Genomic DNA, 17559 nt, shown 5'->3' on the forward strand with positions numbered 1-17559 from the left:
CCAGTTCTGTTTTCAATTCTTGTTTGTTTTTACTTTTATTGACATGCAGTCTCTTTTTTTTTTTTTTTTTTTTTTTTAAAGATTTTATTTATTTATTTGACAGAGAGAGAGAATAGCGAGAGCAGGAACACAAGCAGTGGGAGTGGGAGAGGGAGAAGCAGGCTTCCTGCCGAGCAGGGAGCCCGATGTGGGACTCGATCCCAGGACCCTGGGATCATGACCTGAGCCGAAGGCAGACGCTTAACGACTGAGCCACCCAGGCGCCCCGACATGCAGTCTCTTTTAAGGAAACTTAATTAACTCTTTATTCTGAAGGGAAGCTATGCACTGTATTAATTTTAATTGGGGATGTAATGTTTGGACACTATATTGACTTTTGTCTAATTATTTACATGTTTCATTTCTTCCTTGAATTGATCTCCAAGGAAACCGTGTGCATTTATAGTTCATTTATTCCTGATAGTTATCCCGAGTACAGCAGCATGCAGTCCATTTAGCTCTAGTTATAACTTGGTTCATCTAACCAAAAATATGCTTTTCCACTGATTATGGAGTTTTGGATTCATCACAGGTTAATCACCAATATCACAGTGAGAAAGTACGGTGAGACTCAATTAATTTGTAAGGAGCAGTGGGGTTTTTAAAAATGATATCAGTGATGACATTGGTTTATGACAATGTCAGGTTGGCATTTGACAGCTCTGACATGTTACCTCTGACACACAGTTCTTCAGCTCTTGGGAAGTAGTGTGAACACCTGAGCATCATAGCTAGTCACCTGTGACCCTTCACAACAACCCATCCCTCCTCTAGAATGCAGTGGTGGCTCTTACCTAGGTCACCCTAGGTAGTTCTATGTATGTGAACAGAAGTATTACTGAGGACAGTAAAAACAAATTTTAATACATACATATACAAGTAGTATATTTCATGGATGATTTATTTATTCCAAAATTAGTTGACAAAAAATTTCTATAAATGTATTCACACATTTGAAAATTTCTTGGAGAAATGTACATGATAAATGAACGTAATAATGTTAAATAGCAAAAGTTTAGAGCTGCTGCAGGCAGAAAAGGTAATTAATAATGTATAGAAATTATAACATTAGTCAAACTTCTGCTGAATCTGCAATCCTTTCTTCAGTTACACTTTTTATGGAATATGTTCCTTTAAGCCAAAAGCACTTAGAGATTGTTACAAAAGAACTATAGCCCAGAGAAAACCTCTATGTAATAGATCACTAGTGGCAGGCATATTGATTGACATTACTTAGCCAATCAGTTGATAACATTATTTAAACTCTGAAATTTGAACAACTACAGATACAGTGTCTTAAAACATATTAAGCAGCATGGTATCTTCCGTTTCCCTCATTTTTTTTTTTAAGATTTTTATTTATTTATTTGACAGAGAGAGAGAGACAGTGAGAGAGGGAACACAAGCAGGGGGAGGGGGAGAGGGAGAAGCAGGCTTCCCGCCAAGCAGGGAGCCTGGGATCATGACCTGAGCCGAAGGCAGACGCTTAACGTCTGAGCCACCCAGGCACCCCCCCGTTTCCCTCATTTACTTTATCTTTCTTTCTTTCTTTTTTACTCTTTTTTTTATTATTATTATTATGTTATGTTAATCACCATACATTACATCATTAGTTTTGATGTAGTGTTCCATGATTCATTGTTTGCATATAACACCCAGTGCTCCATGCAGAACGTGCCCTCTTTAATAGCCATCACCAGGCTAACCCATCCTCCCAGCCCCCTCCCCTCTAGAACCCTCAGTTTGTTTTTCAGAGTCCATCATCTCTCATGGTTCATCTCTCCCTCCGATTTCCCCCCCTTCATTCTTCCCCTCCTGCTATCTTCTTCTTCTTCTTCTTCTTTTTTTTTTAACATATAATGTATTACTCTTCCTGGAAAAGGATTTAACTCAGTAGTTATGCTATGAAAGACTGAGTAATAAAAAAAATAAAAGTTTATTTCAAAGATGCTCCACTCTGAATAATCTGAATGAAGCAGTTAGTCCTATGGAGGTTTTTAAAGTATTTTCTATTCTCCTCTGCCCAGAATTGAGCCAGGGATGAACTTCTCTGGGGCTCCACTTGGCAACATTCTGCTAAGATGACATGGCAGGAGGGAAAAATGTAAAGACAGCTAAGGAACGAACAAGAGCCCCAGACATGCATGTGAAGCTGAGTCTTTATGGACTAAAGGGCAAGTCAGATATGTGACTTCCTTGACTAAGGTCCACATGATGTGGCATCCTTTCAACTGAGTGAGACGCTAGGACAGTCCCCTCCCTCATGAGGAACTGTGCTGGGGGAAAACTCCCTTCAAAACTTCTAGTAGCAACTGGGACATAAATACAATGACTGTTTTCTAGATGTGACTTCTAAGACCACTCAGGTTCAGACAGTGCTTTCTCACCACAGCTTGTTTCCTGCTAGACACAGGTCACCACTGCCACCACCTTCTGTCCTGGGCACAGAGAGCTGATGGTTCAGAAGCACCCTGCTGTGGCCAGAGCTCTGCCCCAGATATCTTGTATTTAAGGTAATCCTTTCTCCTGAGCCATTCGGGTGATAGGATGGGATCACAAGGTATTTGATGCTTCTTCTCTCTTCATAGTGGCCTATAATTTTTTGCACATTCCAATGAAAAGGTTTTAGAATGCTGAGAGGGACTTTTTGTGGTGCTGGCATATGGAGATTGAACATGTAACTCTGCTCCTGAGCTCCTCATGCTATTTGTCTGTAGAAATTTGGAACAGGAATCATATGGAAAGAATGGGATTCATTGAGTGCAAATATAAAGAAACCTTATTTTTATCCTCCACTGTCCAGCCCACCCCTTGCCGTGCAATTCATTTTGCCTTTGCTTCTCTTGGGTAAAAGTAGGGCATATCCCATGCCTGCCTTGGTCACTTTTAGATAATGAAAATCCTCAAGTAACTCCCAGTTTTCCACACACAGTCTCAGCTTGGTAATTATTTTGTTCAATCCAGTGTATTAATGTAAACATTATGAACTTCATTTAAAGTTGAGATACCCCTCCCCATCAAGGGTTAAATTTTTGATCCACGCTGGGTGTTGTAGTATGGCATGAAAGTTCATACTTGATTGGTTATGTGGTACATGCCTGGTGGATGTTTAAAGCTGAGACTTTCTCTCATGGTGTGTGAGGAATTTCTCACCTGTGGTTCTCTTGAGGAGAACCAAGAACAACTTTATTCTGGCTGGTTACTTTGGGCCATTGCTTACATCTTGTCCTATGCAAATGGTCTGTTCATTCTGTTGTCAGGAATACATATAGAACTCCAGTTTTATATTGTGAATTTAAAAGTAATTCGGTATCCCGGGTGTGAATTTATGTAATTTGTATTTGTATTATACCCTGTAGGTGCTTGGCCAACACTTGAAATACTTTAATCAGGAATACTCCAGTGTGTTAGCATTTGAAAATTAAGAACTTTTTCTATTTCTACTGAGAGAAATAAGGAATCCATAGAATTTTAAGTCAGAGGTACATTTCATTTAAAAACTGTTGAACTATCATTATCTCAATCTGCATTAGAAGATTTGTAAATCAGCATAAAGGAATTTAGAAAAATATATAGTTGTTGAATGTTAAATGGGTAGTTCCTGAGATCTGTTTATTGACTAGTAAACTTGTACAGGCATTTGGCCTCGGGCAGCTCTAGGGAGTTCACAGACTAACATCTTCCTAAGTGGGGGTCTTGATCTAGGTCTGTATTCAGTCCGATGTCCCGCCATGTTATGAGGGAATCTGTTGTCTTACAAAATGAGAATGTACTAGATGTAGAACTGAATATTGCTACAGTAAGAGGTGACATGACTATATGGAGTCTGTAAAGGGCTTTTTTTGAGTGTGGTGGAATTTAGTGTAAGCCTTGCTTTCATTGTAACATATCACTTGGTTGTGAGACTTTCAGAGAGAATACTTATAGTGTTCATGTACCTCTAATCATTTGAAACCTCTGGTCTTAAAATTGACAGCGTGAAGAAATTGGGTATTGTCAGTTCTCAACAGATAGCCAATTTCAACTAAGACATCTCTATCCTTGATTTGCCCTGATAACAGCTAGTGATCCAGTCTTTTGTTCTTTAGGAGGAGATGAGTCAGAGAATGATATACTGTGCTCCTCAAGCTCAAGGGAGGGGAGCCATATTAGGTTATCTGAGTGATCTTTGTAGACCCTCTATCTTTTCACATTATATGAAGAGGGAAGTACCTCCCACTCTTCCCTTTGGGATTATGATTGGGAATCACAGCACATAAAAAAACTCTCTCTAAAAGTCTTTTTTAAATCTCTAAATCCTAACACTTTTATTGTCTTTAAGTAGTCAAGAAGCTTAAGGTTAAAAATAAACAAACAAACAACAACAACAACAACAAAACAAACTTGCTTTCTATTCCATTTTAAATAGTGGGCTCATAATTCAATTTGGAATATGGAAACAGTTTGCAACCATTGTGTTCAAGTCTCAGCCAAAACTGAGATGGAAATTGAGAACTGAGATAGTTCAACTTTGATACCATACTATGCATAATAAAATATAACTGCTAAAGAATAATATATTCAGGTAAGCTACTGGTTTTATAATTTATCAAATAATCTGTAGTGAACCAAGTCTTCAGGCTACCACTGGACTATTTACTATAGTAAAACAGTGATTTTTTTTATTAGGTTCAGTTAGACAACATATAGTACATCATTAGTTTTTGATGTAGTGTTAATGATTCATTAGTTGCGTATAACACCCAGTGCTCATCACAACATGTGCCCTCCTTAATATCCATCACCCAGCTACCCCATCTCCCCACCCCCTTCCTTCTGTAACCCTCAGTTTGTTTCCCGGAGTCCAGAGTCTCTCATGGTTTGTCTCCCTCTCTGATTTCTTCCCATTCAGTTGATTTAATCTAGTAAACCAATTGATTATGCCAAAGTATAAGTGGAAAAAAATAAGTTACTCTTATAAACACAAAATAAATGTATCTAAAAAATTATTTCATTATTGAGGAGACCAGAGAGATACTAAAGTTAGTTCAAAGAACATTTGAAGAGTTGTTATAGGTACTTAAAAATAGTAGAATAAGAAATATTAAAAATACCAGGCTGAATAGGACACTGGTAATGTCCTATTTGTCAATGAGATCATGAAATCTGGGTTTATCTTTTTTTTTCCTGGTGAGAAACCTGTAAGCTAAGATGTGACTTTATAGTGTCCAGGTGCTAAGCAAATCGTAAAGAGCAAAGTCTAACTCAGGTACATTCTCCTAGAGAATTAAATAATTTTTGCATGATTGCTTTAAACAATGTCCCTGCATGATGTTGAAAGGACATACCACATCTCCTTTGCCTTCTCTACAAGTGTTGGATAAATTTCTCTGATAGGTGACAGCATATTTCTCCTTATTTGAATATATAAAGCACTTTATTTTAGATAATTAAATGAGAAAATAATGATGGATACTAAAAATACCATGGTATAAAAAGTACACATTTTATATCCTTCAATTTCTTTGGACCTCTATTTCTCTTACTAACAACAATAAATTTAGAGTAACTGCCTTTTGGGGTACTATTTGACACCAAGAACAGTTAATTTATTTTTCTAACTGCTTGAACTATTAGCAACTTTCAACACTGTGGCATATCTTTTCAAACAATCTTTTCTTTGTTTCACTGAGAGCTCTCTATCCTACTTTCCATTCTAAGCATCTGGTTATGTTTATCTTTGTACTCTTCTTTGAATTATTTATAGTCTTTTTTCTCATATTTTTCTTTGCTGGGGATTTACTTCTTCTTTGCTAAATCCTTACCTCTTCTCCCTAGCTGTTAAATGTCAGAACAATTAAGAACTGATCCTAGACCATGTTATTTTCATGCTACCTTCTCTCTCCTGGTAATCTGATCCACGCCTATTGCTTTTAAGTACCATCCCTAGAAAACAGTCTCTGAATCCATAGCTCTCAGTGAGACTCAGACATCACCAGCAATTGCTTAATCAGTATCTACATATGGATAAGTGAAAGTCAACTCAAAGTCAACCAGTCTTAAACCAAACTTATCATCTCTCACTTTTTCTCCTTCACTCTTCCCATTTAAATGCATGACGCCATGGAATCTGGTTGTGTAAGACGGTTATCCTTAATGCTTCCACTCTCACCCTCCCATGTACAATTCATAATTGAGATTTTGCAAGTTCACTTTCTAAATATCTCTCAAAGTCCTTGATATTTTTCTACATCAATACCACTATCACTCTGAGCTGAACACCACTGTCTCTTGTTTGTACAAATACAAATGTCTCCTACTTACTCTCACTAATATGTACTTTCTATCTTCCAATCAGTTCTCCACGTTACAAAAAGGATAGCCATTTAAGAAATCACATCTGTTCCGGTTGCTCTTTAAAATCCTTTAATGGATTCTTATTTCTCTTAGGAGAAAGAGAAAATCTGTCTGAGCTTAGATATGGCTAGCGTAGTTATAAATGAGAACTGTGGAGCCACACTCCCTGGGTTCAGATCTAACCTCCTTCACACGTCAGCTGTAGGAACAGGCAAGATGTTTTATTCTCTAAGCCTTAGTTCTCAGATGAGTCATTAGTAGTACTGACTTCAAATAATTGTTTTAAAAAGGGGATAAGCTAATACATATAAGGTACTTTGAGCAATGTCTTTCACTCAATTAGACATCAATTTACCAGAGTATTAGTACTACTTTTCCATTATCATTTCATAATTATCTCCCTCTTTGTATCTGTAGTTTAGCCATATATTGTTTGTTTTAGTTGCTGAAAACCTCATGCTTAGTCCCACTCCTGCCTTCGCATGTGCCACTTCGTCTACCTGGAAGGCTCTCTTCCCCACCTTCACTTCTGGCGGCCTCATTTATTGTGATGTCCCTTAACTTTGTCCACTTCTCTAAGTAATACTTTTGTTAAATTATCTCCATTCAAACCAAGTGAGTTGAATTCTATTTCCTGCTAGAAGCCTGACTGATACAGAAGCTCTGCCCCTTGTAGACACTAGGGAGCTTAGGCTGATGGAGACTTATCTCAACACATGCTTCTGTGATCCTCATGGAAGAAAAAGAAGGTATGGTGACTAATTCACTAGCTCTTTACAGCTCCCTCCTGGAATTGACAGACTTCTGCTCATGTTTAACTGGTCAAGGTAAGTCATATATCCACATCTCTCTTCAAAGAAAGAAGAAAAATACAGTTACCATTTTCTTGGAAAAGAAGGTGAAGTAGAACACTTATGACCCTATTGACCCTTATGACTACCAAACTAAGCATAAGTAAAGGCATTAGAACATGAAAGTGCACAGATGATTAGAGACTGATGATGGTCTAGTGTGAGGTGAGCTTCACATATATTCTAGGATTAGATGGAAGCATCAGTGGGGTGAGGTCAGTGAGGGCTATAATGTCATGCAAAATTTGCATAATGCTCTTTTCTTAGAATTGAAGGGAAGGCATAGGAAAAGAAATCTGAAAAGAAGACAAGATCGTCTCTATAGTTTGGAAAATTATAATTGAATCATTGTATCCTGAGTATAGATTCTTTAATGAAGGAAGGTTATACAAGCTGTTTGCATATAAATTTGGAAATGTAACACAGTAGGCTTATTATTTCAGCATCTGGGATGTAGATTTGACAAGATAATAAATTGTATGCTTTTCTATATCGGGCAGAGGCTTATATTACATGAATCAAGGCAATTAATTAGGCTGATCAAGTCATTAGTGTATTCAATTAGCATTGACATAATCATAGTCTCAGGAAAAAAAAGATTGTTTGCAGTAGAAATATTTTGTAAACTATACTTTAAGCAGAATAATTGTGTGGAATATTCTATCAGAAATGTATCCGCAGAGCAGCATTACACATCAGATTTGAAATATCCCAACTAATTAATAGCTAGTAAAAATTTTATATAAGTCCATGGAAATAAAATAAGAGTGGCCAAAAACATCACTGTAGAATTCTGAGATAAGAACAATAAATGTATGATGTAGAAATAAAATAGCATAAAATTCCTCTATGCCTTGAATGTAATTTAATTTAATTATTGACTCTCACATATATAACTAGAGTATCATCAATCACCATAGGTAATATTTTTTCTAAGTCACCAAAACTAATTATAGTCAGTAATCTTTACTCACTGAGACTAATCACTACACTATATTAAAAATCAATCTATTATGTGGTGTCATGAAGGTCTGTTGGGTATAGTGCTTTTTTTATGAACCTCAAAATTCTATGTTAATTACCTGAATACTTTACACAGACATATCAAATTGTTGCCCAACTTCTCTCTAGTAAGCAATAAAAACACTGGTGATTTCTATTTCATCTTTGTGCTAAGTGAACAGCTCTGTATTGAAAAAATGCTTCATGAAAATTACCATTGCTCAGATTAGTTTTTTAATTAGAATATTAAGAAAAGGGAATACACTGAAATACATTAGGAAAATGCTGGACACAGGCAGGAGTAGAGGGAAAGTGACTCATCTTTATATCAAGGGCTTCTCCTTTACTTTTTCCTAAAATGTGTTTCATTGATTCTAAGATACCATGCTAAACATTTTAAGTTTCCCTTAGCTGACTCTTCTCCTAGTACTTGTATGAATCAATTAAAATCTAATATTTCATGTCACAGAATTTTATTTTTTAACGATTTATTTATTTATTTGAGAGAGAGAGAAGGGGAGAGAGCAAGGGGGAGGGGCAGAGCGAAATGGAGAGAGAAACTTAAGCAGACTCCATGCTGAGTGTGGAGCCTGATGTGGGGCTCGATCTCATGACCCTGAGATCATTACCCTGAGATCATGAACTGAGCTGAAATCAAGAGTTGAACACAACCGATGGAGCCATCCAGGTGACACTCATGTTCACATAATTTTAGAGATAAAAAACTGCAGATTATCTAATCCATTACCAATACAGAAACTGAAAGGGACTTTAAACAGCAAGTTTACACAATTAGTAGCAGAGTAGAATCTATGTTTCCTAACTGTTTGACAGATAAACATTGATTGTTTACTATTACGTTTATATCTGGAACAAATTTGATCCACCTAAAAGAATAGTGTATTTTTTAACATATGATGCTGGAACAACTGGACATCCACAGGCAAAACAAACAAACAAACAAACAAAATATGAATCTAGGCACAGAACTTACACCCTTTACAAAAACTAACCTGATGTGTATCATAGACCTAAATATGAAATGCAAACTATAAAACTTCCAGACTATAACATAGGAGAAAACGTGGATGACCTTGGGTATGACAATGACTTCTTAGATACAACACCAGAGGCACAATTCATGAAAAAATGACTTATAGGCTGGACTTCATTAAAATTAAAAACTGCTCCAAAATTATAGTGTCTTATAAAACTAAACATACTCTTACCATATGATCCAGCAATTGTGCTCTTTAGTATTTACCCAAAGTAGTTGAAAATATATGTGCACATAAAAACCTACACACAGATGTTTTTAGTAATTTTATTCATAATTGCTAAAGTTTGGAAGCAACCAAGATGACCTTCAGTAGGTGAATGGATACATAAACTGTGGTCCATCCAGACAATGCAATATTATTCAGTGCTAAAAAGAAATGAACTATAAAGCCATAAAAAGACATGGAGGAAACTGAAATGCATATTACTAACTGAAGGAAGCTGATCTGAAAAGGCTACATACTGTTACATGTCCAGTTATATGACTTTCTGTAAAGGCAAATCTATGGGGATAGTAAAAAGATCAATGGTTGCCAGGGATTGGGGAGGGGGAGGAATGAATAGGCAGGGTACAGAGGACATTTAGGGCATTGAAAATATTTTGTATGATTATTATGATGGACACATGTTGTTATACATTTGTTCAGACCCATAGAATGTGCAACACCAAGAGTGAATGGTAATGTGTAGCATGGACTTGAAGTGATTGTGATGTGTCAATGTGTAAGTTCACTAATTGTAACAAATGAACCACTCTGGTGGGTGATGCTGAAAATGGAAGAGGTTATGCATGTGTTGGGGGAAAATCATGTGCATATGGAAAATCTCCATTCCTTCTATTTAATTTCGCTGTGAACTTACAACTGCTCTAAAAAAATAAAGTCTTAAAAAATAGGTTAATAAACAACCATATATTCCTCCTTCAACTAGAATTACCAATTGTTAACATTTGCCATCTTTGCCTTTTTCTCTTTATTTCTCTTATTTCTTTTCTCTCTTACTCTCTCCCTCTACTCTTTTCTCTCTCTCTCTTGTACACACACACACGCCTTTTTTTTTTACCTTAACCATTTCAACCTAGCTCTTGTGTCATGTATCTCCTAAGAACAAAGGTATACTCCTGCATTATGAGTATACCTTTATCAAGTTCAAGAAATTGAAATTTGCTATCATAAGATAATCTAACATAGAGTCTACATTTCTATTTCTCCCATTGGCCCAGAGTGATGTCTTTACTTTTTCTAAATCCAGAAACCAGTCAAAAATCACACATACATTTGAGGTGACTGGGTGGCACATTTGGTTGACTGACCAATTCGTGGTTTCCACTCAGCCATAATTTCTGGGTCATGGGATTGAGCCCCTCCTCGGGTTCAGCGCTCAGCATGGAGTCTGCTTGGAGTTTCTCTCTCCCTCTCCCTCTCCCTCTGCCCTTCCCTTGCCCTCCGTGTGCTCTCTCTCAGATAAATAAATAAATCTTTAAAAAAATCACACATATGTTTATCAAGTCTCTTTAGCCTTCTCAAGTCATTTATAGCTTTTTTTCCTTATATTAAGAGGCCTGGATAGTTTGGTTTGTAGAATTATCTTTATTTGAAGTTGTCTTTATTTGATTGTTTCCTCCTAATTAGAATAATTTCCCCCCAAGAATATTGCATAGGTGATACTGTGTCTTTCTTAGTAAAAAATCAATTTGTTTCATTATTGGTAATGCTAAGTTTTTTATAACATTTTTAAGGGTGGCATGTACCAGATTTCTCCTTTGTAAAGGTTCTGTTTTTTCCCTTCGCAATTATTAAGTAATTCCTTAGTTCTTCATTAACTTCCTTAAACTCATCATATGACATGGTGACAAAGGTAGACTGGAACTTCTTGGTGTGATATCACTAAAGAATACATTTTCCTTAAAATGTAGAAAAAAATAACACAAACGACAATAAAAAAATTAATGGTTTCTATTTAGCATACAGCAAATGTAAAGTTTTCAATCCATGAATCATTTTTTTTTTGGGTAGAATCCTTTCTAAATGAATTGTATCTACAGTCTTGATTCTCCATATGAGAAATGCTAGAAAGAGGTTGTTGGGTACCTGAATTCAAATCCTGATTCTTTCACTTATTGTCCATATGAACTTGGTCAAGTTAATGTCTTATTTTGTGGCACATGAGTGTGGCACTTTCCAAAGTTGTTGTGAGATTAAATTATTCAGTAATTGTAAAGATTTTTAACAGGTGTCATGCACACGGTAAGCATCAGAGATGGATGAGAGACAATATAGTGATTGAGTGTGAGCTCTGCAGCTAGAGAAACACGGCTATGAATCCTGGCTTCACCCTGACTTACTGTAGTCTCAATGATAATTTATGAATATTAAAATGCTGATGTTTAATCGCCCTGTTACATTATGTTTCCTTGCAGTCTGCCCCATCCAAGGTTGAACTGGGATACTTAGGGACTCAAGGCGATAGAGAGTAGGTTTTGGCTTTTTGTGAGTAAGGAAATGCATGGAAGTTGAGAACTGTGAAGAGAGAGGGGCTTTCTAAATGTGTTTTGCCTCCCAGGAGGCAGGCATATGCTTGGTATTCTTAGCCTATCAGGGCCTACTCTGGTGTTCTAGGTTATTCATCCTCATTTTTACTGTAGGGCAGAAACTGACTTGAACTGATGGGACGCTATATCTTTGTTTTTCACACTTATTATGAATGTATATATGTGTGTATAAATACACATGCACACATAGAGAAAGAATGTGTTTCATTAGAAGTACTGTCTCAGATCCCATTGAAGGTATGCTGAAATATATAGTATATATATACATGATTACCTTTCTAAAACACCCAATTCTGAATTCTGGAACACATCAGGCCCTAAACGTTTCTAATGGAGCTTTGTTGACAACTGTGAAGGCTCCAGCATTTTCCAGTTCCCTCTCATGACAGTCTAAGCTGTGGCTTGATAAAGTATGAAAGAGACCTAAGACTGATCTTTGCCATGTAAACTCTGTGAAGAGAAGGCCTCATGAGTTGATCTGGTCAAAGTATACTATCTGACAAAGCACTGGTTGGCAGAGGTCTGGAATTTAGCTACCCAGAGAACTTTGTGCTCTGGACTACATACAGAAGTTCATGCCTACCTTGAAGAGTGATATATTAGTGAGCTATAGGTTCAGGTTGGTAAATGTGCTTGAGTGGGTCACTACAGAGAGAGGACAGATAGACCTATAACATTCTGAGTCAGAGCCCTAATGAGGGTTTTGACCAAATTTCAAGCCATAATGCCAGTTGAGTACTGCCAGAGCTCAAAGGGCAGACCTATGCTCATTAATTGCAAATCCTATTATCAGATACCAGCAGAGCACTCGGGGACCAGGAGGCCTAGAGACATAACCATGGAGATGGGGAAAACTAAAGGGCTCTATTTAGATATCTCAGCAACCCTTTCCTGTGACTGGGATGACTTTGAACATCAAGGGTATCTTAAACTCAGTGAATCACAAATTCTACTTTAAAGATATTTTAGTAAGATGAAATATAAAAAAGAAAAACTTTGATTTCAAACAATGATTTCAATTTTTCTTTTACTTTATGTGGTTGTAGTATATCATCTGAACATACAGTCCTCCTGTTATATACATACATGTAAATAAGCTCCCTTCCTATTTGGTTTTGTATTTAAACTATTATAAGACACTTTTTAAAAATTAAAATAACTTTTAAGTATATTGAAATATACCTAAAATAAAAATATGTGTTTTATTCTCATAAGATAGTAATGAATTAGAATTTCAGTTTAAGATCATTTATAGTTTCAAAAGCCTTTACATTTTTCTGAAGAATTTAATATATTCCTACTGAACATTTCATTAAAAATGCCACAGAGAGAATATGAGTTTTTCTAAGTATGACTTCTATCATTTTACTAAAATCAGTAAAAATAATTTGTGCTTGGAAGGTTACTATGTTTCAGCTCCCTCTCTCTAGAAATAGAATGAGAAAAAAGCAATAATAATAAGAGATGATAGCTTCAAATGTTAAAAATAAAAAGTCATTTCCAATTGCACACCCATTATCAGCCAACGAAAATGCAGGACTGAAGTAGGAGGCATGGTGTGTAGCACTCTGAAAGTACCATAATTTTAGAGATGGATCAATGCAAAAGAAAAAAATACATCATTTGAAAGTGCTGTAGTATTAAAAAGCTTTGGGGGAAAATGAGGTTGCAGTTTGAACAAAATTATACATTTACTAAAGAGGGAAGAAATTAGTTATTGTCTAACAGTCAGCATAAAAATGCCAGAAAAACCATATAAAATCCTTTTATAACCAGCAACTTGAAAGTTAATGAGTCATATAGCTTCAATTTACGTGTGATTAATAAACTTTATTTGAATTAAAAGAAGAAAACATTTAACCATAAGAAACAGAAATAACTTCAACAATTTAAAACATACTTAGTTTATGCTGTGAAGAAACACCACCAATAAGACTCCTAAAAGCATCTTTGGTAAGAGTGTCTAGTTCGGAACCATTGCGTATTTCCAGGAAAGACCTGGGGTATTGGGTTGCTTGGTGTGCCTCCCACATTATATTTATGTCCACTCAGGACCTGTGAAAGTGCCCTTATTTGGAAATAGGCTCTTTGCAGATGGAGTTAGTTAAGATTAACTAGTTAAATGACTGGTGTCCTTATAAGAAAAAAACAATTTGGACACAAAGACACAGACACAGAGGGAAATAGGCAAAGTGACAGCAGAGGCAGAGGTTGAAAGGACAGTGAGGGGTGCCAAGAATTGCCAGCAATGTCCAGAAACTAGGAAGAGGCATTGGACAGATTTTCCTTAGAGCCTTCAGAAGGATCATGGCTCTAAGAAATTAATATATTTGGTAAACATCCAAAACAGTATTAATGTTTTGATATAAATAATGAAACTAAAACCTAACTAATGCATTTTCCATCTTGCTCCCATCACTGATCCTTTTTTCTTTTTAAGCTGGTAAGTATTTATTTGTTGTTTATACCTTCAAAATAAAAGATTTGATTTTGATGGCATGTTGGATGACATCCTTACTCATTATTTTGGCACAGATTCATGTATTCACTATATAAAAATTTATTTACTGAGTATCTAGTGGGTACTATATTCCAAATCTCACTTTTGATTTCTCTGATAGTCTGAATCTTCTCATTTGTGATAAAGCTTCAAAAATCACCTGGCTAAATTGATAATATATTAACTGTCCAAAACATTTTTTGAGTTAATTTTTAAAAAAATTTATCACTCCATTTTAGGAGAGAATAACAAGGCTTTTTCAGAAAGTTGTCACTTAATGCACAGGAAAGATTCGAAGTATTCTGGATCACTTGGTTGTTTAGTTTCCAGTTGCATCGAGGTACCACATGATGTACTTAGGCATGTTCTTGGATGATTCATATTGCCATTGTAAAATTTCTGCTCCTTAGGTCTCATTGACCTGTGATTATTGCTACAACTTAAAGTCTAGATTTGGGTATAATATACATTGATAAATAAACAACTGAGAACTTCTAGGAGTACCTAATGTTATAACTGGGGTAGAAGTGCTTGTTTTGTCTTATGATAGTCAAGGTGTTAACCACTGTGTTTTCATATGCATTGGGACCCCTGCCTTCAACAATAATTGTTCCTAGATGTACTCATAAATGCTAAAATTAAAATGCTCTGCTACTTCTAACCATGTGTATTTGAAACCATATGCCATTTGACTGCAGTTTGGAAGAGGGGAAAAAATTAAGGTTTAGTTTTTATCTATTAAGTTCGAGGGCTATATCAGGAGATTTTGTGTTCCTTAATTTTTTCATAGCTTTTGTGAATTAGGTATTATTAGATCCATTTTGCTGATGAGTTTAGGATTGAATTTGTATTATAATATTTAAAATTATGTGGTACTTCAGATTTACATAAAACGGAAGGTCTATTTCATGAGATCCTAAATTATTTCCCCCACCTTGTGAGGCATTATTATTCTATCTTTTTCAGTTGGCCATTACATTATTTTTACTATTATTTTTATAATTACTACTATTAACAGCAATATAATGGACACTTCTTGAATATCTACTAAGTGTAATTCATGGAAGAACAAGGTTTTCTAACTACTGGGCCTTCATTCAAATCACAGTGTGAATGCCAAGCAACAACAAACCAAACAATAAAGGCTTATCAGTCCTTGTATTAGTTTCCCTTAGCTGCTTCAGTTAAACCACCATAAACTTGGTTGTTTAAAGAACACAGATAATTTTCTTACAGTTCTGAAGATCAGGAGTCTGAAATTAGTTTCACTGGTCCAAGACAAGTTTTGGCAGAACTGCGCTTCCACTGGAGGCTCTAGAGAAGAATCCATTTCCTTGCATTTTCTAGCACCTAGAGCTGCATTTCTTGGCTTGTGGGACACTTCCTTAACTTTGGAAGCCAGCCTTATAGCATCTTGCTTTAGTCTCCACACTGGCTGCTTCTTTTGTGTCAAATTTCCTCTACGTTCTTTTTATAGACACTTGCGATTTCACTTAGGGCCCATCCAGATAATCCAGGATAATCTCCCTCTCTTCAGATCCTAATTTTAATCATGATTGTGAAGTCTCTTTTGCCATTTAAGGCAACATTCACAGTTTGGATGATTAGGATGGGGCTTTCTTTAGGGGCCATTATTCAATTTATCACAGTGCTGAAAGCCACCTTCTAAACTTACCTGTTTAATGTTTTTTACCTATATGTGCTAGTTTCCAGTACCATCTAGATGATCAGATTAGTCACTTTGATTTCATGTATTACCAAAACACTGGTACCAAATATTAGCAAATCAATATGTCATCTTTCCCAAGAAACATCAGCCCCAGTGCAAACTCCAGCACGGTCTCTGCCGGGTCCTGTCTCCCAGGTCCCTTCCCCAGCGGCCGTGAGGTCATTTGGCCTCCATTGTGGACAGCTACGAGCGACGCAACGAGGGTGCTGCCCGCGTTATCGGGACCCTGCTGGGAACTGTTGACAAGCATTCAGTGGAGGTTACTAACTGCTTTTCAGTGCCGCACTACGAGTCAGAAGATGAGGTGGCTGTTGACATGGAATTTGCTAAGAACATGTATGAATTACACAAGGAAGTCTCTCCAAATGAGCTCCTCCTGGCTGGTATGCTATAGGCCATGACGTTACAGAGCACTGTGCTGATCCATGAGTACTACAGCTGGGAAGTCCCCAACTCCACTCACCTCACTCTGGACACGAGCCTCCAGAACGGCTGCATGAGCATCAAGGCCTATGTCAGCACTTTAATGGGTGTCCCTGGGAGGACCATGGGGGTGATGTTCACACCTCTGACAGTGAAATATGCATATTATGACACTGAACGCATTGGAGTTGACCTGATCATGAAGACCTGTTTTAGCCCCAACCAGGTGATTGGGCTCTCAAGCGACTTGCAGCAAGTAGGAGGGGCATCAGCTCGCATCCAGGATGCCCTAAGCACAGTGTTGCAGTATGCAGAGGATGTGCTGTCTGGAAAGGTGTCAGCTGACAATACCGTGGGCCGCTTCTTGATGGGTCTGGTTAACCAAGTACCCAAGATAATTCCCAATGACTTTGAGACCATGCTCAACAGCAACATCAATGACCTGCTGATGGTGACCTACCTGGCCAATCTCACGCAGTCACAGATTGCCCTCAATGAGAAATTTGTAAACCTGTGAATGGGCCCCACGCAGCACTCCTGCCAGTCTGGGCCACCCTAGGACTCAGAATGGAGTGAAGTAGAATGGTTTTCTTGTGGTTTGAGTCACATTGAGTCAGTCAACTGCTTGTGACTCTAAATAAATATAGCCTACCTTTTGTAAATGAAAAAAAAATGGGGTCTGGAACATGAAAAAATGTTCATCATCATTAGCCATCAGGGAAATTCAAATCAAAACCACATTGAGATACCACCTTACACCAGTTAGAATGGCAAAAATGGACAGGGAAAGAAACAACAAATATTGGAGAGGTTGTGGAGAAAGGGGAACCCTCTTACACTGTTGGTGGGAATGCAAGTTGGTACAGCCACTTTGGAAAACAGTGTGGAGGTTCCTCAAAAAATTAAAAATAGAGGAACCCTATGACCCAGCAATTTCACTAGTGGGTATTTACCCCAAAGACAGAGATGTAGTGAGAAGAAGGGCCATATTCACCCCAATGTTCATAACAGCAATGTCCACAATAGCCAAACTGTGGAAAGAGCTGAGATGCCCTTCAACAGATGAATG

At 37.0% G+C, this 17559-nt stretch overlaps 1 pseudogene; it reads left to right on the forward strand.

Moving 5' to 3' along the window:
• Positions 1–16061: 16061 nt before the first annotated feature.
• Positions 16062–17163, forward strand: LOC118530837 (eukaryotic translation initiation factor 3 subunit F-like; annotated as a pseudogene).
• Positions 17164–17559: the final 396 nt, after the last annotated feature.

Source organism: Halichoerus grypus, chromosome 7, assembly GCF_964656455.1.
Source record: "Halichoerus grypus chromosome 7, mHalGry1.hap1.1, whole genome shotgun sequence".
Taxonomy (NCBI): domain Eukaryota; kingdom Metazoa; phylum Chordata; class Mammalia; order Carnivora; family Phocidae; genus Halichoerus; species Halichoerus grypus.